Here is a 23,109-nt window from a genome sequence, read left to right as displayed (position 1 = left end):
GTGTTAATCAAGTTTGTCAATTTTATTACGTCCATGCAACCTACATGCTAATAGGTAAAGATAGGTCCTAGTCCCATTCGAGTTTGTATAGATTGGGTTCGTTTTCCCATGCTCTCCTCCGAGTCTGACGTAGAATTTCGGCAGCACCTACCCGTTGTTCTCCAGATACATGTCTCGCTATTAAACAGAGATGATGTGTATCAGGAGAACAATAGGGAGGCACTAACAAAATTCTGCATCAGATCCAAAGCAGAGCATGGAAAAACGAACCCAATCTACACATACTCGGGCTGTCCATGGATAAAATGGACAATTCAAAAGGATGTTTCATATGTCTCCAACGTATCTATAATTTATGAAGTATTCATGCCATGTTTACAATAGTTTTATATGATTTTGATATGATATTATTAGAACTACCCGGATTGACGTTGTTTTCAGCAGAACTGCCATGGTGTCGTTTTTGTGCAGAAATAAAAGTTCTAGGAATGGGCTAAAAACCTACAGAGAATATTTTTGGAAAATATAAAAAACTCTGGAGCGAAGAGCTAGGCCACGAAGTGGACCAGGAGGTCACAAGCCTGCCAGGCGCGGCCACCCCGCTGGTCGCGGCCCTGTGGCTTGAGACCTCCTCGGGAACCTTCCTGACGTGATTCTAACGCTAAGTACTCCTATAAATACCCAAACCTCCAAAAAGAAACCGATATCGGGAGTTCCTCCGCCGCAAGCCTCCAGAGCCACGAAAAACACTAAAGCACGACACTCAAAGCAGCCTCGAACAATGTGTTGGTATAGGTCACCTAAGGAGACACATTTAGTGTCGCAAAGAGCTTTGCCGACCAAAAAGAGTTGTCCCCTATAGTCCTGCCGGGAAAGGTCTTTGCCGATAGAAAAACTTACTCCGACAGATAGTATGACGGTGCTGATGAGATCTATGGCGATAGGCATTTCTATACCGACAGGCAACTCTATACCGACGGTTGATCTCACACTGTCCAAGGCCGACAGATTCTATGACACCATATCTATGCTGACAGTTTATCTGATACAACATGTGCCAACAGATATTGCAACGTCCCTTTCTACACCAACAGTTTATTTCATGTTCAATTCACAATACGTATACAAACATTTGCACTTTTCTATCCATCACAAGATACCACTGATCAATACATCCATTTCAGGTTAAGTACCCAATCACAAGATATTATTGATCAATGCATTCAGTCAACATATATAGAAGATTTTTTAGTTCTCTTCACTCAAGTTACTTACAGCCATTAAGGAAATATAGAAGTCAACATTGAGGCTGTGGCCTCTTACAAAATATGATGGTCAAGTTCCTATGAGACCAAATGTTTGATCACTACAACAACAAAATTATGGAAGAGACCAAGTCTTTGATCCCCAAGCTGACATCAACTTCCATATTAAAAAATGTGTCAACCATGTTATGAACAAAAGCGATCACCGGAACATCTTAGATCAACTTGGACTCGCTATTTTCTTTCATTTGTCCGTGCAAAAAACTCATATGTTTGAGCAATCTTAGAATATGAGAATTTGTGAGAAGCCATGGTCCCAAAGATCTAAAAAGTAGATGTGCACCAAACATGTTACAAAGATAACCATATCAGAACGAATATCGACCAAAGTCCGGCTAGCACCTAGCATATCATATGACCTACTATAAAAATTTATGCACTCATTGATAAAGCAATCAAATCTGTTCTAAAGCATTAGGAATAATGTTCTTACTGTAATTTTAGATATTTGCATTTGAAATTCCTCAACCATCAAATAAACAGAATAACATATATGCTCTTGTAAAGTGCACTTGCACATGCTCCCGTTTTCCTCGATAGGAGATGCACTCTAGTTAGGAATCTGGGAGCTAGATCGGGTAATACATATATTACCAGATGTCTACTATGAGAAATTGTTGGGACGATCTGCACACAACTTACAATAAAACCATGCCTACAATTTAGTATATTACCAGATATATAGACGAAATTCCCACAATAATCATAAAAACCATGCCCTTAATACACTGGACCTCATTAAACTAACAAAACACAGTTGTCACATTTATGTAATAAACATACCTAATCAGCCATGTGGACATGTATGACAGTGAGTTTATTTGCATATGAGTACATTACGTAACATGCAATCCTTCTCGATCAACACAATATACCAAGATCCTGAAAAAATGAAGTCCAACACATGAACGTGTAGGAAACAATTCCTATTGATTTCCGTCAAAGAAAAAACAAGTACAGGAAAGAGACCTTCTCATACAAGAATTAACAAATTATTATATTAGTATCTTTCCTATATGGGTGAGAATAGTGTCTTTTTTATATCTCTCTTTTCCAAAATTCAAGTAATTACAAGGTGGCTTTGGCACAATTTTTCCCCATTCACTACAACGAGATGGGCATTCGGTTTATATAGTTAACTAGTAGTAAGTAGAAATTAACAAGAGTATATTTTATTCATAGTAACAAAGCATTGTGAAAAGCGCATGCAAGGGATCATGTGTTGCATGTAGAGAAAAAAAGCATGGGAGTTGAGGGAGGGTATGTTTATTTTGTACACCCGCACACTTTCCTTCATACTAAGCATATGTTGGCTACATCAGTAGCCCCTATACATTCCTTCATTTTGCTATACATACATATATTCAATTGAGAGAGCGTGATTTATTTTATACTTACATGCATGATCCTAATCTGATAAACCGGAAATGGCCTAGTGAAACTACAACCTTTGAGCATATACCTTATTCTGCCAGTTAGTGTGTAGTGTGATGGCCAAGAACAACAGGACCTACACCATAATACCAAATATGATTCCCATCCAAAGGCCCCGCACATCCAGATAATTTTCACACCATTAGCATGTTATCAAACCACGAAGAGGTAAAAAGTTGTGAAATAAATCGAGGAGAAGTACCACCACGCCGACGTGCAGCATGAAGTCTAGCGGGTAGGTTATCGGTATGCCCACAACATAGAACGTGTGCGACCCTCATCAAACAATACATCACATGTTTATTACATGCTTAGTGAAGCGTATAAGAGAATTGTGACTTTCATTGTTGATGTAGCTGAGCAAGCATTGATGTTCCACCAAGTTTCTTATTGACAAGTACATCAATTTGTTTGTTTGGTTACAAGTATTCAAGTACATGCTACTCTTTCTTCTCCTTCTTACTTCTCGTATTTCTTCTAACTGAACATTTGCTGCTATTGCTTCCTATAAGATTGTCGACTATTCTAGTCTAATGGAGACATTCAGGAAAGGCACATGCTTTCATGTTTCCTTCAACAAAGTCATAGCGATCAACAAATACAATTGAAGAGAGACAACAAAATAATTATGGTGAAGTCGTAGATGCAACACCAAGATTGATAAGAACATTCTAATTCAATGTCATCTAACCATATCGAATTTCATGGATTAATAGTCTAATTGATCCGAAACTACAAAATTGCACTGCCTTGCTGCTAGTGTTAGTTGATTATCAAGAGAACCAAAAATTGTGCTCCTGACAACTGACAAAAATTAGATGTGCACGAGGAAAACATCAAACACCTAGGAGGATGAATGCTACTTTGTAGTAATTAAATGAGAACTAATCCATCGACCCTAGCTCCAATCCGTCAACCTAGAACACCTGCATCAATTCAGACGAGTAAGAACAGCACTAATAAAGAATCATAAAGCTGAAGCAGCAAACTATGTGTAAACCATGTATGTTTCGCACATGGATCTCCCACATCGGCTGGATCGACCAGCCCCTCGATTCACCCACATCCTGCATGTCCGTTGGATCCTCTCGCGCGCCTCGGCAGGAGTGTGTCGCGTCAAATCACCTTGCAAGAATCGGCTCCCTCGCACCGCCATGGCCTAGGTGCAGCGTGAGCGAGGGAGATCGAGGTTAGAGGACGTAGTGGCGCGACCAAATCAATCGACATGTTAGGAGCGGCGCCAGGAACCAGTGGGAGGCAGCCGTCGCTAGGTGAGCGGACAGCCGGGCAGATTCAGGCTGCAGACGGTGAGGAAGCGCGAATGTATGGGAGCTTCAGGAGACGCCACCAGAGGTGGAGGGGCAGTGGCACGACCGGATCGGCCTAGAGGATGGGGTGGTGCCTGTTGGTAGGAGTGACGGTGGCTAGGTCTAGGTGGGGATTTTGGTTAGATTTTTCTGTGTGGTGTGAGAGGTGGACAAAGGGTTTGATTATGGGGTGGCATATTTGGAATTTGGGCCTCGCCCGCGTGGGCTCTTGCCGCGTGATATTTTTGGTGTGGGCGCGGGTATAGAAATTGGTGGGCCAGGTCTGAGAAACACCGACACTTTTTTGTCCAAACGAAATGCCGACACATAATGTATGGGTAAAGATGGTATATGCCGACCCATTTTACGTCGGGGGACGCCAAGTCATTGCCGGCAGATAATGTGTCAAAAACCTACATAACGTTGACAATCGGTGTGTCGGTATAGTTTGAGACAAAAAAGTGTCGGCGTTGTGGACTTATGCCAACACATGCATGTTGCTAGTGTGGTGTCATGGTGTAGTGAACCAATCGGAAGCCCATTCCGGCACCCTGCCGGAGGGGAAACCATCACCGGAGGCCATCTGCCTCATCCCGACGGTCTCCATGACGAGGATGGAGTAGTTCACCCTCGGGGCTGAGGGTATGTACGAGTAGCTATGTGTTTGCTCTCTCTCTCTCTCTCTCTCGTGTTCTTGAGATGGCACGGTCTTGATGTATCACGAGCTTTGTTAATATAGATGAATCATATGGAGTTTTCCCCTCTCTATCTTATTGTGATGAATCGAGTTTTCCCTTTGAAGTTTTCTTATTGGATTGAGTTTTAAGGATTTGAGAACACTTGATGTATGTCTTGCGATGGGATATCCATGGTGACAATGGGGTGTTCTATTGATTCACTTGATGTATGTTTTGGTGGTCAACTTGCGGGTTCCATGACCTTGGGAATCCATGCATAGGGGTTGACACATGTTGTCGTCTTGACTCTTCGATAGAAATTTGGGGGACTCTTTGAAATTCTTTGTGTTGGATTGAACATGATGAATCTGAAATTGTGTGACGCATATCGTATAATCAAGCCCATGGGTACTTGTGATGACATTGGAGTATCTAGGTGACATTAGGGTTTTGGTTGATGTGTATATTAAGGTGTTATTTTAGTATGAACTCTAGGGCTGTTCGTGACACTTATAGGGGATAGCTCATAAGATTGATCGGAAAAGATAACTTTGAGGTGGTTTCGTACCCTGCAATAATTTCTTCGCTTGTTCTCAACTATTTGTGACTTTGGAGTGAAATCTCTGTAGCATGTGAGGGATTTATATATGATTCAACTATGTTAGTATTGTTGAGAGAACTTGCACTAGTGAAAGTATGAACCCTAGGCCTTGTTACTAAGCATTGCAATACCGTTTGTGCTCACTTTTATCATTAGTTACCTTGCTGTTTTTATATTTTCAGGTTACAAAAACCTATATCTACCATCCATATTACACTTGTATCACCATCTCTTCGCCGAACTAGTGCACCTATACAATTTACCATTGTATTGGGTGTATTGGGAACACAAGAGACTCTTTGTTATTCGATTGCAGGGTTGCTTGAGAGAGACCATCTTCATTCTATGCCTCCCACATATTGATAAGCCTTAGGTCATCCACTTGAGGGAAACTTGCTATTGTCCTACAAAACTCTGCGCTTGGAGGCCCAGCACGAGTCTACAAGAAGAAGGTTGCGTAGTAGACATCAAGCTCTTTTATGGCGCCATTAAGGGCAAGGTGAGTGGTTGAAGGTATATATTTAGATCTTGCATTTGAATCTTTTAGTTTCTTGTTTTTCACTAGTTTGGTTTTATAAAAGAAAACTAGAAAAAAATGGAATTGAGGTTGCCTCATATGCTTCATCTTTGCAATGTCTTTCGTGAAAATGATGGAAAGGAAAATTGTGGTCAAGTGTTAGAAGAAGAAGTTATTAAAATGTTTGGCACTAAATCTTTGAGTGATGAGCATGATAGCAATATTGTTAGTATGAATTCTGTGAATATTCATGATCCTAATGATATGCAAAGCCACAAGATTGGGGATGCTATGCTTGATGAATATGATATTTTTTGTCCCAGATTGGGGATGATATGCTAATGATATGCACCAGAAGCCGCACCATCAAGTTTTTCAAAGTTCAGTGGAGCAACCATACCGAAGCAAAAGCCACATGGGAGCGTGAAGACTATCTCCGATCAGAATTTCCCGAGTTGTTTAACGCTTAGCTTAGGAATCTCGGGGACGAGATTCTTGTAAGGGGGATAGGTCTGTCACACCCTGTTTTCCACCCCAAGTTTTCTGTATTGCAAAAAATCAGAGCTTGTTAAAACTTTTCCAAATAAATGTTGTGAGTGCAATGTGAACCCTTGTTTGAGTGTATGCTTGCTTGTTTGATGACTCAACCCATGAAAAACTTATTATTTTGCTCTCATCAAAAACCCTTTTTCCTTTACATCAAGATCACCTTCATCATGTTGGGATACACCACTAGCTCATAAGGCCAAGTGGCACTTTCAACTAAAGTTGGTGATCTGATCCTAATATCATTTTCATTCATTGAAAACACTATTTAGTGATTTAAAATATTATTTTCCTATTTTATATCTATGTCTATTTCTAAGGCCAGTAATGATATTTCCACAAGGAAAATTACTTTCCTGCCTTAGAAAATTCTGAGTAAATTCATGGAAGCTCAGAAGGACATATATTTGTTGAAAATATGCCCTAGAGGCAATAATAATTAGTTATTACTATATTTCTTTGTTCATGATAATCATTTATTATCCATGCTATAATTGTATTGATTGGAAACACAATACTTGTGTGGATACATAGACAAAACACTGTCCCTAGTAAGCCTTTAGTTGACTAGCTCGTTGATCAAAGATGGTCAAGGTTTCCTGGCCATAGGCAAGTGTTGTTACTTGATAACGGGATCACATCATTAGGAGAATCATGTGATGGACTAGACCCAAACTAATAAACGTAGCATGTTGATCGTATCATTTTGTTGCTACTGTTTTCTACGTGTCAAGTATTTGTTCCTATGACCATGAGATCATATAACTCACTGACACCGGAGGAATTCTTTGTGTGTATCAAACGTCACAACGTAACTGGGTGACTATAAAGATGCTCTACAGGTATCTCCGAGGGTGTTCGTTGAGTTAGTATGGATCAAGACTGGGATTTGTCACTCCGTATGACAGAGAGGTATCTCGGGGCCCACTCGGTAATACAACATCACACACAAGCCTTGCAAGCAATGTGACTTAGTGTAAGTTGCGGGATCTTGTATTACAGAACGGTAAAGAGACTTGCCGGTAAACGAGATTGAAATAGGTATGCGGATATTGACGATCGAATCTCAGGCAAGTAACATACCGAAGGACAAAGGGAATGACATACGGGATTATATGAATCCTTGGCACTGAGGTTCAAACGGTAAGATCTTCGTAGAATATGTAGGATATAATATGGGCATCCAGGTCCCGCTATTGGATATTGACCGAGGAGTCTCTCGGGTCATGTCTACATAGTTCTCGAACCCGCAGGGTCTGCACACTTAAGGTTCGACGTTGTTTTATGCGTATTTGAGTTTTATGGTTGGTTAACGAATGTTTTTCGGAGTCCCGGATGAGATCACGGACGTCACGAGGGTTTCCGGAATGGTCCGGAAACGAAGATTGATATATAGGATGACCTCATTTGGTTACCGGAAGGTTTTCGTGCATTACCGGAAAAGTTTCGGGCTCATCGGTAGTGTACTGGGAGTACCGAGAGGGGTGCCGGGGACCATCAGGAGGGGTGTCATGCCCCAAGGGGTCTCATGGGCTATGGGAAGAGATAAACCAGCCCCTAGTGGGCTGGAATAAGTTTCCACTAAGGCCCATAAGGTTTGAGAAGGAAAAAATACAAGGTGGAAAGAGTTTCCAAGTGGGAAGGTGGAATCCTACTCCAAGTAGGATTGGAGTAGCACTCCTCCACCTCAAATTTCCGCCAAACCTTGAGGGTTTGAGGCTGCCTCCTCCCCTCCCTCCCTCCTATATATACTGAGGTATTAGGGCTGATTTGAGACAACTTTTTCAAGGCAGCCCGACCACATACCTCCACGGTTTTACCTCTAGATCGCGTCTCTGCGGAGCTCGGGCGGAGCCTTGCCGAGATTAGATCATCACCAACCTCCGGAGCGCCGTCACGCCGCCGGAGAACTCATCTACCTCTCCATCTCTCTTGCTGGATCAAGAAGGCCGAGATCATCGTTGAGCTGTACGTGTGCTGAACGCGGAGGTGCCGTCCGTTCGGCACTAGATCGTGGGACGGATCGCGGGACGGTTCGTGGGACGGTTCGCGGGCGGATCGAGGGACGTGAGGACGTTCCACTACATCAACCGCGTTCACTAACGCTTCTGCTGTGCGATCTACAAGGGTACGTAGATCGGAAATTCCCTCTCGTAGATGAACATCACCATGATAGGTCTTCGTACGCGTAGGAAAATTTTTGTTTCCCATGCGACGTTCCCCAACAGTGGCATCCTGAGCTAGGTTCATGCGTAGATGTAATCTCGAGTAGAACACAAAAGTTTTTGTGGGCGGTGATGTGCGTTTTGCTGCCCTCCTTAGTTTTTTCTTGATTCCGCGGTATTGTTGGATCGAAGCGGCTCGGACCGACATTACTCGTACGCTTACGAGAGACTGGTTTCATCGCTACGAGTAACTCCGTTGCTCAAAGATGACCGGCAAGTGTCGGTTTCTCCAACTTTAGTTGAATCGGATTTGACCGAGGAGGTCCTTGGATGAGGTTAAATAGCAATTCATATATCTCCGTTGTGGTGTTTGCGTAAGTAAGATGCGATCCTACTAGATACCCATGGTCACCACGTAAAACATGCAACAACAATTAGAGGACGTCTAACTTGTTTTTGCAGGGTATGCTTGTGATGTGATATGGCCAACGATGTGATGTGATATATTGGATGTATGAGATGATCATGTTGTAATAGTTAATATCGACTTGCACGTCGATGGTACGGCAACCGACAGGAGCCATAGGGTTGTCTTTAAACTAACGTTTGTGCTTGCAGATGTGCTTACTATATTGCTAGGACGTAGCTTTAGTAGTAATAGCATGAGTAGCACGACAACCCCGATGGCGACACGTTGATGGAGATCATGGTGTGGCGCCGGTGACAAGAAGATCGTGTCGGTGCTTTGGTGATGGAGATCAAGGAGCACGTGACGATGGCCATATCATGTCACTTATGAATTGCATGTGATGTTAATCCTTTTATGCACCTTATTTTGCTTAGAACGACGGTAGCATTATGAGGTGATCTCTCACTAAAATTTCAAGACGAAATTGTGTTCTCCCCGACTGTGCACCGTTGCTACAGTTTGTCGTTTCGAGACACCACGTGATGATCGGGTGTGATAGACTCAACATTCACATACAACGGGTGCAAAACAGTTGCACACGCGGAACACTCGGGTTAAGCTTGACGAGCCTAGCATGTGCAGACATGGCCTCGAAACACATGAGACCGAAAGGTCGAGCATGAATCGTATAGTTGATATGATTAGCATAGATATGCTTACCACTGAAACTATTCTCGACTCACGTGATGATCGGACTTGAGATAGTGGATTTGGATCATGTACCACTCAAATGACTAGAGAGATGTACTTTTTGAGTGGGAGTTCTTAAGTAATATGATTAATTGAACTAATTGTCATGAACATAGTCTAATGGTCTTTGCGAATTACTATGTAGCTTGCGCTATAGCTCTACTATTTTTATATGTTCCTAGAGAAAATTTAGTTGAAGTTGATAGTAGCAAACTTTGCAGAGTATTGTCCTCGTTGCTGCGAGAAGGTTTATGTCCTTAATGCACCACTCGGTGTGCTGCACCTCGAGCGTCGTCTATGGATGCTGTGAACATCCGACATACACGTTTCTGATGACTACACGGTAGTTCAGTGCAAAATAGTTAATGGCTTAGAAGCAAGGCGCCGAAGACGTTTTGAAACGTCACGGAACATAAGTGATGTTCTAAAGAGATGAAATTGTGATTTCATGCTTGTGCCCTTGTTAAGAGGTACGAGACCTCTGACAAGATTCTTTGTCCACAAAGTAAAGGAGAAAAGCTCAATCGTTGAGCGTGTGCTCAGATTGTCTGAGTACGACAATCGCTTGAATCAAGTGGGAGTTAATCTTCAAGATGAGATAGTGATGGTTCTCCAAAGTCACTGCCACCAAGCTGTGAGAGCTTCGTGATGAACTATAACATATCAAGGATAGATACAATGATCCTTGAGCGATTCGCAATGTTTGACACTGCGAAAGTAGAAATCAAGAAGGAGCATCAATAGTTGATGGTTAGTAAAACCACTAAGTTTCAAGAAAGGCAAGGGCTAGAAGGGATACTTCGTGAAACGGCAAAACAATTGCTGCACTAATGAAGAGACCCAAGATTAAACCCAAACCCGAGACTAAGTGCTTCTGTAATGAGGGGAACAGTCACTGAGGTGGAGCAACTCTAGATACTTGGTAGATAAGAAGGCTGGCAAAAGTCGACAGAAGTATATTTGATATACATGATGTTGATGTGTACTTTACTAGTACTCCTAGTAGCACGAGGGTATTGGATACCGGTTCGGTTGCTAAGTGATTATTAACACGAAATGATAGCTACGACATAAACGGAGACTAGCTAAAGGCGAGGTGACGATACATGTTGGAAGTGTTTCCAAGGTTGATATGATCAAAACGTCGCACGCTCCCTCTACCATCGGGATTGGTGTTAAACCGAAATAATTGTTATTTGGTGCTTGCGTTAAGCATGGACATGATTGGATCGTGTTTATTGCAATACGATTATTCATTTAAAAGAATAATGGCTACTCTATTTGCTTGAATAATCACCTTCAATGGTTTATTGAATCTCAATCGTAGTGTTACACATGTTCATGATATTGGTGCCAAAAGATACGAGGTAATGATGATAGTACCACTTACTTGTGGCACTGCCGCTTGAGTCATGTTGGTATAAATTGCATGAAGAGGCTCCATGATGATGGATCTTTATACTCACCTGATTTTGAATCACTAGTGACATGCAAATCATACCACATGAGCAAGGCCTTGTTTTCATTGAGATGAAACAAGATAGTAACTTGTTGGAAGTGATACATTTTGATGTATGCAGTCCAATGGGTGCTAAGGCACGCAGTGGATATCATTATGTTCTTACTTCAATGAAGATTTGAGTGGATACAAGAGTATTTACTTAATGAATCACAAGTCTGAAATATTGAAAAGTTCAATTCTGTTTCGGAGTGAAGTTCGTCGTAACAAGAGGATAAACTGTCTACGATATGATCATAGAAATGAATATCTGAGTTACGAGTTTTGGTACGCAGTTAAGACAATGTGGAAATTGTTTCGCAGTTCATGCCACCTGGAACACCATAGTGTGATGATGTATCTGAACGTCTTAGCCACGCCCTATTTGATATGGTGCATACTATGATGTCTCTTATCAAATTACCACTATCGTTTATGGGTTATGCATTAGAGACAACTGCATTCACTTTAAATAGGGCATCGCGTATTTCCGTTGAGATGACACAGTATAGACTAAAGTTTAGAGAAATCTAAGCTGTCGTTTCTTGAAAGTTTGGAGCTGCGATGCTTATGTGAAAAAGTTTCAGTCTGATAAGCTCGAACCCAAAGCGGATAAATGCATCTTCATAAGATATCCAAAACAGTTGGATACATCTCCTATCTCAGATCCAGAAGCAAAGTGTTTGTTTCTAGAAACGGGTTCTTTCTTGAGGAAAGGTTTCTCTCTAAAGAATTGAGTGGGAGGGTGATAGAACTTGATGAGGTTATTGAACCATCACTTCGACTAGTGTGTAGCAGGGCACAGGAAGTTGTTCCTGTGGCGCCTACACCAATTGAAGTGGAAGCTGATGATGGTGATCATTGAGCTTCGGATCAAGTTACTACAAACCTCGTAGGTCGACAAGGTCGCGTACTACTACAGAGTGGTATGGTAATCCTGTCTTGGAGGTCATGTTGTTGAACAATAATGAACCTACGAGCTGTGGAGAAGCGATGGTGGGCCCGGATTCTGACAAATGGCTGGAGGCCATGAAATCCGAGAGAGGATCCATGTATGAAAACAAAGTGTAGACTTTGGAAGAACTACTTGATGGTCGTAGGACTATTGAGTAAATATGGATCTTTAAAAGGAACACAGACGATGATGGTGATAAGTCACTATTAAGAAAGGCTCGACTTGTCGCAAAGATGTTTCCGACAAGATCAAACAGTTGACTATGATGAGACTTTCTCACTCGTAGCGATGCTAAAAGTCTGTTAGAATTATGTTAGTAGTTGCTGCATTATTTATGAAATATTCATGTAGGATGTCAAAACATTGTTTCCTCGGCGGTTTCCTTGAGCAAACATTGTATGTGATACAACCAGGAGGTTTTGTCGATCCTAAAGATACTAGCAAGTATGCAAGCTCCAGTGATCCTTCAATGGACTGGTGCAAGCATCTCGGAGTTGGAATATACACTTTGATGAGATGATCAAAGATTTTGGGTTTGTACAAGGTTTATGAGAAACTTGTATTTCCAAAGAAGTGAGTGGGAGCACTATAGAATTTCTGATAAGTATATGTGGTTGACATATTGTGGATTAGAAGTAACGTAGAATTTCTGTAAAGCATACAAGATTGTTTGAAAGGAGTTTTCAAAGGAATACCTGGATTGCGCTACTTGAACATTGAGCATCAAAGATCTATGGAGATAGATCAAAAGCGCTTAATGGAAGTTTCAACAAGATGCATGCCTTGACAAGTTTTGAAGGAGTTCAAAATAGATCGGCAAAGAAGGAGTTCTTGGTTGCGTTGTAAGGTGTGAATTTGAGTAAGACTGAAAACCCGACCATGACAGAATAAAGAGAATAGACGAAGGTCGTCTTCTATGCCTTAGCCGTAGACTCTAAAGTATGCCATGCTGAGTACCGCACCTGATGTGTGCCTTGCAGCAAGTCTATTAAGAGGTACACAGAGTGATCCAGGATTGAATCACTGATGAGCGATCAAAGTTATCCTTAGTAACTGAATAGACTAAGGAATTTTTCTCGATTATGGAGGTGGTTAAAGAGTTCGTCTTAAAGGGTTACGTCGATGCAAGCTTTGACACTAATCCGAATAACTATGAGTTGTGAAACAGATTCGTATTATAGAGTAGATATTTGGAGTATTTCCGAATAGCACATAGTAGCAGCATCTATAAGATGACATAAAGATTTGTAAAGAACACACGGATCTGAAAGTTTCAGAACCGTTGACTAAAACCTCTCTCACGAGCAAGACGTGATCAGACCCCAGAACTATATGGGTCTTGGATTCGTTGAAATCACATGGTGATGTGAACTAGATTATTGACTCTAGTGCAAGTGGGAGACTGTTGGAAATATGCCCTAGAGGCAATAATAATTAGTTATTATTATATTTCTTTGTTCATGATAATCGTTTATTATCCATGCTATAATTGTATTGATTGGAAACACAATACTTGTGTGGATACATAGACAAAACACTGTCCCTAGTAAGCCTCTAGTTGACTAGCTCGTTGATCAAAGATGGTCAAGGTTTCCTGGCCATAGGCAAGTGTTGTTACTTGATAACGGGATCACATCATTAGGAGAATCATGTGATGGACTAGACCCAAACTAATAGACGTAGCATGTTGATCGTGTCATTTTGTTGCTACTGTTTTCTGCGTGTCAAGTATTTGTTCCTATGACCATGAGATCATATAACTCACTGACACCGGAGGAATGCTTTGTGTGTATCAAACGTCACAACGTAACTGGGTGACTATAAAGATGCTCTACAGGTATCTCCGAAGGTTTTCATTGAATTAGTATGGATCAAGACTGGGATTTGTCACTCCGTATGACGGAGAGGTATCTCGAGGCCCACTCGGTAATACAACATCACACACAAGCCTTGCAAGCAATGTGACTTAGTGTAAGTTGCGGGATCTTGTATTACGGAACGAGTAAAGAAACTTGCCGGTAAACGAGATTGAAATAGGTATGCGGATACTGACGATCGAATCTCAGGAAAGTAACATACCGAAGGACAAAGGGAATGACATACGGGATTATATGAATCCTTGGCACTGAGGTTCAAATGATAAGATCTTCGTAGAATATGTAGGATCCAATATGGGCATCCAGGTCCCGCTATTGGATATTGACCGAGGAGTCTCTCGGGTCATGTCTACATAGTTCTCGAACCCGCAGGGTCTGCACACTTAGGGTTCGACGTTGTTTTATGCGTATTTGAGTTATATGGTTGGTTACCGAATGTTGTTCGGAGTCCCAGATGAGATCATGGACGTCACGAGGGTTTCCGGAATGGTCCGGAAACGAAGATTGATATATAGGATGACCTCATTTGGTTACCGGAAGGTTTCCGTGCATTACCGGAAAAGTTTCGGGCTCATCGGTAGTGTACTGGGAGTGCCGGGAGGGGTGCCGGGGACCATGAGGAGGGTTGTAACGCCCCCAAGGGGTCTCATGGGCTATGGGAAGAGATAAACCAGCCCCTAGTGGGCTGGAATAAGTTCCCACTAAGGCCCATAAGGTTTGAGAAGGAAAAAACACAAGGTGGAAAGAGTTTCCAAGTGGGAAGGTGGAATCCTACTCCAAGTAGGATTGGAGTAGGACTCCTCCACCTCAAATTTCGGCCAAACCTTGAGGGTTTGAGGCTGCCTCCTCCCCTCCCTCCCTCCTATATATACTGATGTATTAGGACTGATTTGAGACAACTTTTTCAAGGCAGCCCCACCACATACCTCCACGGTTTTACCTCTAGATCGCGTCTCTGCGGAGCTCGGGCGGAGCCCTGCCGAGATTAGATCATCACCAACCTCTAGAGCGCCGTCACGCCGCCGGAGAACTCATCTACCTCTCCGTCTCTCTTGCTGGATCAAGAAGGCCGAGATCATCGTCGAGCTGTACGTGTGCTGAACGCGGAGGTGCCGTCCGTTCGGCACTAGATCGTGGGACGGATCGCGGGACGGTTCGTGGGACGGTTCGTGGGGCGGATCGAGGAACGTGAGGACGTTCCACTACATCAACCGCGTTCACTAACACTTCTGCTGTGTGATCTACAAGGGTACGTAGATCGGAAATTCCCTCTCATAGATGAACATCACCATGATAGGTCTTCGTACGCGTAGGAAAATTTTTGTTTCCCATGCGACGTTCCCCAACAATATTTTCCATACATAAGATTTTCAACCCTATTTTATATTAATATTATTTGAGTAAAACCCTGAAAACCATTTCTGTCTGTTTTAGCTTTTTGAGATGTTTCCAAAGGAAAGTATCTCAGTAAATTCCCATAAAATTACACGAGCCCTCCCAAACCATATTAGGTGCTCACCTAAAATCTCACCTTGATCCAAGGTGGGTAAGTGCACTTACAGAGCCCAAAACCCTCTTTGTCCAGAGTAGAGTTGGAACAACTCTATATTGCAAAGTTTCTCCAATGGAGCTGAAACTTTGCAGCGGTGTTTAACACCCCAAATGAGGACTCCACACCAAAAATGGGATTTGTGAGACTCTATTTGACCACACTTCCTTTGTAAGGGACAGTACTGGTCACTTTGAGACATTTTCAAGTTTGCAAAGCCAAACTTGTTCAATGGAGCTCATATTTGGTGGAACCCATGTTTTTACCCCAAGACCAAACCTGTTAAGTTTCATTTACAGTGGTGGAGTGGAAGCACCCCAAGTCACTGTCGAACACCTACTAACAGGAAGGTAAAAACCTTCCTAGCCACTGTTTTACCCAATGTCAAGGCCCCAAACTTGGTGGGTTAGAGCACCAGAACACCTTGAGCACCTAGTCAACCAGCCCCTCCCCAATTCCAAGCACAAGTGACAAGAACTCCAATTTGAGCTGAAGGACAGTACTGACAACACTAGTGTTCCTTGCTCCCTTGACCAGCTCGAGCTCCCACTAAACCACAACAGGTAGGCACACTCCCAGCAACACTCAGGACATGGAGGACACGTCCCAAGTGCCCCCAGAGCGATCCAGCATGTCGTGGCATGCCAAAACTGTGCTCTGGGCGCGCTGCAGAGAGCCACCCGCAAGGGGCCGACGCTCCGGCCGGTCCCAGCCTCCCCAGTTGTGTCCAAGCACTCCCCCGACAGCCCCTCAGTGCAAAGCTACCCCAGGGAACCTGTCCCCCTCGCGCAAGAGCTCAGGCAACGCGTGCCCGTGCGCGCCCGACGAGGCCGAGCATGCACGGTCGTTGCAGCTCGTCCCCACTCACTTTCCTCTGCGTCCGTTGCATCAGGAGGCCCTAAACCACGTCCCGAACCCGTGGTTTCGCGGCCAGCGCCTCACTGTGCTTGCACGCGTGCCACGGTGAGTCACCGGCGTGCCCGAGTCGGGTCACCGTCGTTGGCCTATAAATAGACCCCCCCTCGGCACTGCACCACCCTCCAAGCAGCTTCAGCACAACGAGTAGACACTCCCTAGCCGCCCAATCGAGCTCGCAGAGCCTCGGTGCTCGAGATCGACCGAGGCCCCTCCGCCTCGGAGCTCCGGTCGATCTCCGGCTACACGTCGGCTCCTGCGCTGCCCGACCTCTCATTACAGTCTCCTCGACACCAGGAACGTTTCCCCTAACTCTCCCGAGCAAATCCATACCTCTAGCCCCTAGTTCAACACGAACCCGAAACCCTTCCGCCACAAGCACCTCGTCGCCGGCGACCCAGACCACCTCCGGTGACGTCCCGACCACGAGCAGGTAGGCAGAGGCACGAGGAACCCGTTCCCGTTCCTAGCTAGGCCTGAGGACAACGGCAGCCTCGCCGGCGTCCATCTCCACCTCTCTGGCCAGAGGTAGGAGAAGGACCCGACAGGTGGAGCCCACCTGTCGGTGTCCTGGGGCAGCCAGCGCGCGCAGCCGCTGACGCTGACCCCAGGGGCCCGCAGGTCAGGTTTGAACCTGGCCCCTTGCGCGCCTGGTGGCCAGGCCTGCTGGCTGGCCCGGCTGGATCTGTTTCCCTGGCCTTTTATTTTTGTTTTAATCCAGCAAACTAAATGATTTTTATAAAAAGATTTAGCCAGTAGAAAAATATAATTCTTCCACCAGTATTTTTCGAAAAATGAGTAGTATTTGATTCTGTAATAGTTGACATTTATCAATAACAGAAACTATTTTGGTATAATAAAATGATATTAAAAAGCACTTGTTTGCTTCTGTTTGCTTTTAAATAAATATGCTTAGCTAATAAAACAGTAGGGAACATTTTTCAAAATAATAACCTGAATTTATTCAAGCCTTGCAACATTTTTAAAAGCACTTTGTGAACTGTTTTAGTAAAAGCTAGTATTTATTTATTCCTTTCTCGACGGTAGAGTTACCGAGTGACGGAGGATCCGGAGCGGAAGACCTCAAAGACCCCGGATACCTAGCTGACCAAGGCAAGCAGCCCTTTTGCCATGACTTAAGTAAATAAAGTGATGCATGCTAGAATAGCAAGTATTTTCCGTTGCATGTGATCACGATGCCGGTTCATCATTAGATGGCGTTTGCAATTATTATGCAACTTGTCTTGGCAATACATAAAGAGTTGATTTATTATTATGTTCTCTAACCTATCTTACGAGTTCTTTTCAAGTTTTGTGTGGATGAAGTTTTTGAGAATAGATGAAACCGGGATACGAGAGGATTGAACAAGATACAAAAGGTCAAGCTTGGGGATGCTCAAGGAACCACAAGTAAGTATTTCAAGAACTCTCAAGCATCTAATCTTGGGGATGCTACGCATCCCACCTCTCTTCGTCAACTATCGGTTAGCCTATGTTGAGCCTAAATTTTTTATTCGTTCACATGATGCGTCCTATTCTTGGAGTGCTATTTTTATTTTTATTGATTTTTAAATAAAATACTCGGATCTGAAAATATCTATTAAGAGAGAGAGATAAAGTCCTCACATAGCTACTTAATTGTTTGACTGCTCATTGATCTTCACTTATATGTTTTGGAGTAGTTTTGTCATTTACTCTCGTGCTTCACTTATATCCTATGAGTAAATGGTTGAATGAATTGAACATCATAAATCTCATATTATATATGTTTTATATGCTTATCCCATGGGCAGTAATGACTTCACATATAAGAAGCATAGGTGGTAAAAAAATTGAAATTTAGCAAACACCGCATTAGTCACTTGAACAATTCATGAAAGAATATTGAAGGAAGACAGATTTCACATATAAATATATGATACATCTCCAACGTATCTACTTTTCAAACTCTTTAGCCCTTGTTTTGGACTCTAATTTGCATGATTTGAATGTAACTAACCCGGACTGACGCTGTTTTCAGCAGAATTGCCTTGGTGTTATTTTTGTACAAAAATAAAAGCTCTCGGATTGACCTGAAAATTTACGAATAATGTTTTTGGATTTAATAAAAAATACCGGCGAAAGAATCTACCAGAGAGGGGCCACCCCTAGGCCACAAGTCTGCAGGGCGCCCCCTAGGCTGCGCCCCGGGCTTGTGGGGCCCCTAAAGCTCCACCGACCTCGTTTTTGCTCCTATATATTCCCATTTGCGGAGGAAAAAAATCAAGAAGAAGAGTTTATCGCGTTTTAGGATACGGAGCCGCCGCCACCTCATGTTGTTCCTCGGGAGGGCAGATCTGGAGTCTGATTTGGGCTCCGGAGAGGGGAAATCGACGTCGTCGTCATCATCAACTATCCTTCATCACCAATTTCATGATGCTCTCAATCGTTCGTGAGTAATTCCATCGTAGGCTTGCTGGACAGTGATGGGTTGGATGAGATCTATCATGTAATTGAGTTAGTTTTGTTAGGGTTTGATCCCTAGTGTCCACTATGTTATGAGATTGATGTTGCTATGACTTTGCTATGCTTAATGCTTGTCACTAGGGCCCGAGTGCCATGATTTCAGATCTAAACCTATTATGTTTTCATGAATATATATATATATATATGTGTGTGTGTGTGTGTGTGTGTGTGTGTGTGTTCTTGATCCTATCTTGCAAGTTATAGACACCTATTACGAGTTATGATCCACATCCTCCAGGGTGACAATAACTGGGATTCTCTCGGATGATTACCGTAGTTTGAGGAGTTCATGTATTCACTAAGTGCTAATGCTTTGGTCTGGTTCTTTATTAAAAGGAGGCCTTAATATCCCTTAGTTTCCATTAGGACCCCGTTGCCACGGGAGGGTAGGACAAAAGATGTCATGCAAGTTATTTTCCATAAGCATGTATGACTATATATGGAATACATGCCTACATTACATTGATGAATTGGAGCTAGTTCTGTATCACCCTATGTTATGACTATTGCATGATGAATGCCATCCAACATAATTATCCATCACTGATCCATTGCCTACGAGCTTTCCACATATTGGTCTTTGCTACGTTACTTTTCCGTTGTTATTGCTACGATCACGTTTGCTACCGTTACCGTTACTTCCATACCACTTTGTTACTCAATACTTTGCTACAGATATTAAGTTTTTCAGGTGTGGTTGAATTGACAACTCAGCTGCTAATACTCGAGAATATTCTTTGGCTCCCCTTGTGTCAAATCAATAAATTTGGGTTGAATACTCTACCCTCGAAAACTATTGTGATCCCCTATACTTGTGGGTTATCAATATACTATCTTGGAAATCTTCTATGATTGTGAATACCCGTTAATTATTTTCAAACTTGAGCAAATTAGTTGAAGTTGGACAAGGAAGACAATGTAATGAGTTATGCTTGGGTATATTTGTATAGAAGTTATATTGTTATGGATCCTCCAACATGTGGTGCTTGCTTCCACCTCATAATAGCCAAAACTTCCGCACCAAGTAGAAATACTACATGTGCATCCAAACACCCTTAAACCCAAAGTTCTTCCATACGAGTCCACCATACCTACCTATATGCGGTATTTACCTGTTGTTCCAAGTAAATTTGCATGTGCCAAACTCTAAACCTTCAAACAATATTTTGTTTTGTATGCCCCAATCGCTCAATATAGTGACTAGGGGTTGTCAGTATCTTACATGCTAGGTGAGTTATTCTCACGATAAGTGTTGATTCACTATAATTCACGAGAAAGTGGCTGGTATTCGAGATGCCCAGTCCCATGCTCCAAAAAATAAAATGAAAATAAAATGAAACAAAACTCCCCCAGGATTGTTGTTTGTTTGGACGGTACCCGTGATTCGGCTCGTCGTGGAGTGTGATTGATTGGTGGAGGGGGAGAAAAACTTTACCATTCTATTTGGGAACCGCCTATAATGTATTTAGCATGGAAGATACCGAGATCTCTCGGTTGTTATGTTGACAATTAAAGCATACCGCTCAAAATTATTATTCGTCTCTGTTTTAAAAGCTTGGGCTCTCGCACCTCTGCAAATCAATGCTTCCCTCTGCGAAGGGCCTATATTTTACTTTCTAGTACTTACCTTTATACAAGAGTCATGGTGATCTTCACCACTTCCTATATTTCACCTTTTTTTCTTGGCAAGCATCATGTGGTGGGGAAAGATCCAAGCATATATGGCCATTCAAATATATTTGATCATGAATTATTATTGTTGACAGTTATCTATATGATAAACAAGTTGGGAGGTGAAACTTTAAGGCCCTATCTTTCTTTGTGTTAGACGGATGCTATTTGCTCTAAAAATATGCTTTGAGTGTTAGAAATCATGGAAGACTATATGATAGTTGAGTATGTGGAATTTGATAAATCAAAAGCTCTTACATAGACCCTTCCTGAAAATAAGATGAATTGCAAATTTTTGGTGACTAAAAGCATAGTTTGTTAGTTTTCAAGAAACTTTATGGTCTATACTTTAACATGTGAATAGCTTGTTACTTCATCATGAGAAGTTTTGTGATATGACCTACTGTTTATAATATATAATGATGCTAGAAAAAAGTGAGTGAAATTTTCATTGATCAAACTTGTGGACTTGCTAGCATTCACACTTCATAAATTATTTCTTTTATCATTTGCCTACTCAAGGACGAGCAGGAATTAAGCTTGGGGATGCTGATACGTCTCCAACATATCTATAATTTATGAAGTATTCATGCCATGTTTACAACAATTTTATATGATTTGGTATGATTTTATTAGAACTAACCCATGCTGACGCCGTTTTCAGTAGAACTACCATGGTGTCGTTTTTGTGCAGAAATAAAAGTTCTCGGAATGGGCTGAAAATTTACGGAGAATATTTTTTGAAACAACAAAAAATACTAGAGCAAAGAGATGGGCTAGGAAGTGGACCAGGAGGTCACAAGCCTGCTGATACGTCCATTTTGCATCATCCTTTCATGTTGATATTTACCGCTTTATGGGCTGTTATTACACTTCACGATACAATACTTATGCCTTTTCTCTCTTACTTTGCAAGGTTTACATAAAGAGGGAGAATGCCGTCAGCTGAAATTCTGGCCTGAAAAAGGAGCAAGTTTGAGATACCTATTCTGCGCAACTCCAAAAGCCGTGAAAATCAACATGGATTTATTTTGGGATTTATAAAAAATACTGGGCCGAAGAAGTACCAGAGGGGTGACAGCAGGAGGCCACAAGCCTGCTAGGCGCGGGCCCCCCTGGCCGCGTGTCACGCCCAAGATGCGACCCTATCCTCAATTTGGCACGAAGGCCTCGTCAGGGATAGAAGCGCATCTCGTCGTGTCGCAAGAATGGATATCGTTATAAGTACATGTACTGAAAAGGTGAGATATAAATAGAATTGGCTTACACTCCCCACAAGCTACATCAGAGTCACATCAGTACATTACATAATCATCAAGAGTAAGAGCAGGGTCCGACTAGGGACGAAAACAAACAAGAAAAGAAGAACGACGTCCATCCTTGCTATCCCAGGCTGCCGGCCTGGAACCCATCCTAGATCGATGAAGAAGAAGAAGAAGCAACTTCAAATGAACAATCAACGCGCTCGCGTCAAGTAACCTTTACCTGTACCTGCAACTGGTGTTGTAGTAATCTGTGAGCCACAGGGGACTCAACAATCTCATTTCCAAAGGTATCAAGACTAGCAAAGCTTAATGGGTGAGGCATGGTTAAGTGGTGAGGTTGCAGGAGAGGCTAAGCATATATTTGGTGGCTAATCTTACGAGTACAGGAAATAAGAGGGGGAAGATCTACGCATAGCGGACGTGAACTACTATTGATCAAATGAATGATCCTGAACACCTACCTACATCAGACATAACCCCACCGTGTCCTCGATCGGAGAAGGAACTCACGAAAGAGACAGTCACAGTTACGCACACAGTTGGCATATTTTAATTAAGTTAACTTCAAGTTATCTAGAACCAGTGTTAAACAAAGCTTCCACGTTGCCACATAACCGCGGGCACGACTTTCCGAAAAGATTTAACCCTGCAGGGGTGCTCCAACTAGTCCATCACAAATTACCACAAGCCGCATAGAAATCCTCAATCACTAAGCTCGCGATCTCGTCGGATTCCCTAGTGGAAAACCTCAACTCTGAGATTACCCAAAGCATCACCGGAATCCCGATGCATAAGATATCTCGTCAAAGGTAAAACTAATCCAGCAAGGCCGCCCGACGCGTCGACGATCCCGATAGGAGTCGCGTACCTCGTTCACAGGACACGACGGATGAGCTAGACGTCGGGATCGCTAAACCTCCGGGTGACCAGAGGGGCGCCGTACATCGCCCAGGTGGGACCAACACTCATGAGGAGCACTGGCCCGGGGTTGATTAAATTACTCCGCGGGTGCTGGAGGGTCCTTATGCATTACTATTAGGTTATTAGGCAAATGTAGTACCAAAGTTGGGCCTTGCCAGACAAGCTTTAATCTAAAACGTATTATCAAGGGGGTCCCCATAACAACCCCGATCGTGTTAGGAG

The 23,109-nt window shown here is 42.8% G+C and overlaps 1 long non-coding RNA gene across 2 annotated transcripts; it reads right to left on the bottom strand.

The window, feature by feature from the left end:
* Positions 1-1,145: 1,145 nt before the first annotated feature.
* LOC123404549 lies at positions 1,146-3,909 on the bottom strand. 2 transcript variants are annotated; one of them, XR_006611840.1, is made up of 3 exons: positions 3,776-3,909; positions 2,109-3,685; positions 1,146-1,589 (listed from the first exon to the last, which is right to left on the bottom strand). It is a non-coding gene; the product is annotated as an uncharacterized LOC123404549 (long non-coding RNA). The 2 variants fall into 2 exon arrangements; XR_006611839.1 differs by having other exon boundaries at positions 1,146-2,207; positions 2,788-3,685.
* Between the last annotated feature and the right edge of the window lie 19,200 nt (positions 3,910-23,109).

This window comes from Hordeum vulgare, chromosome 6H, assembly GCF_904849725.1.
Source record: "Hordeum vulgare subsp. vulgare chromosome 6H, MorexV3_pseudomolecules_assembly, whole genome shotgun sequence".
NCBI lineage: Eukaryota > Viridiplantae > Streptophyta > Magnoliopsida > Poales > Poaceae > Hordeum > Hordeum vulgare.
The sequence above is the reverse complement of the archived record's forward strand: the minus strand, read 5'-3'. Positions and strand labels throughout refer to the sequence as shown.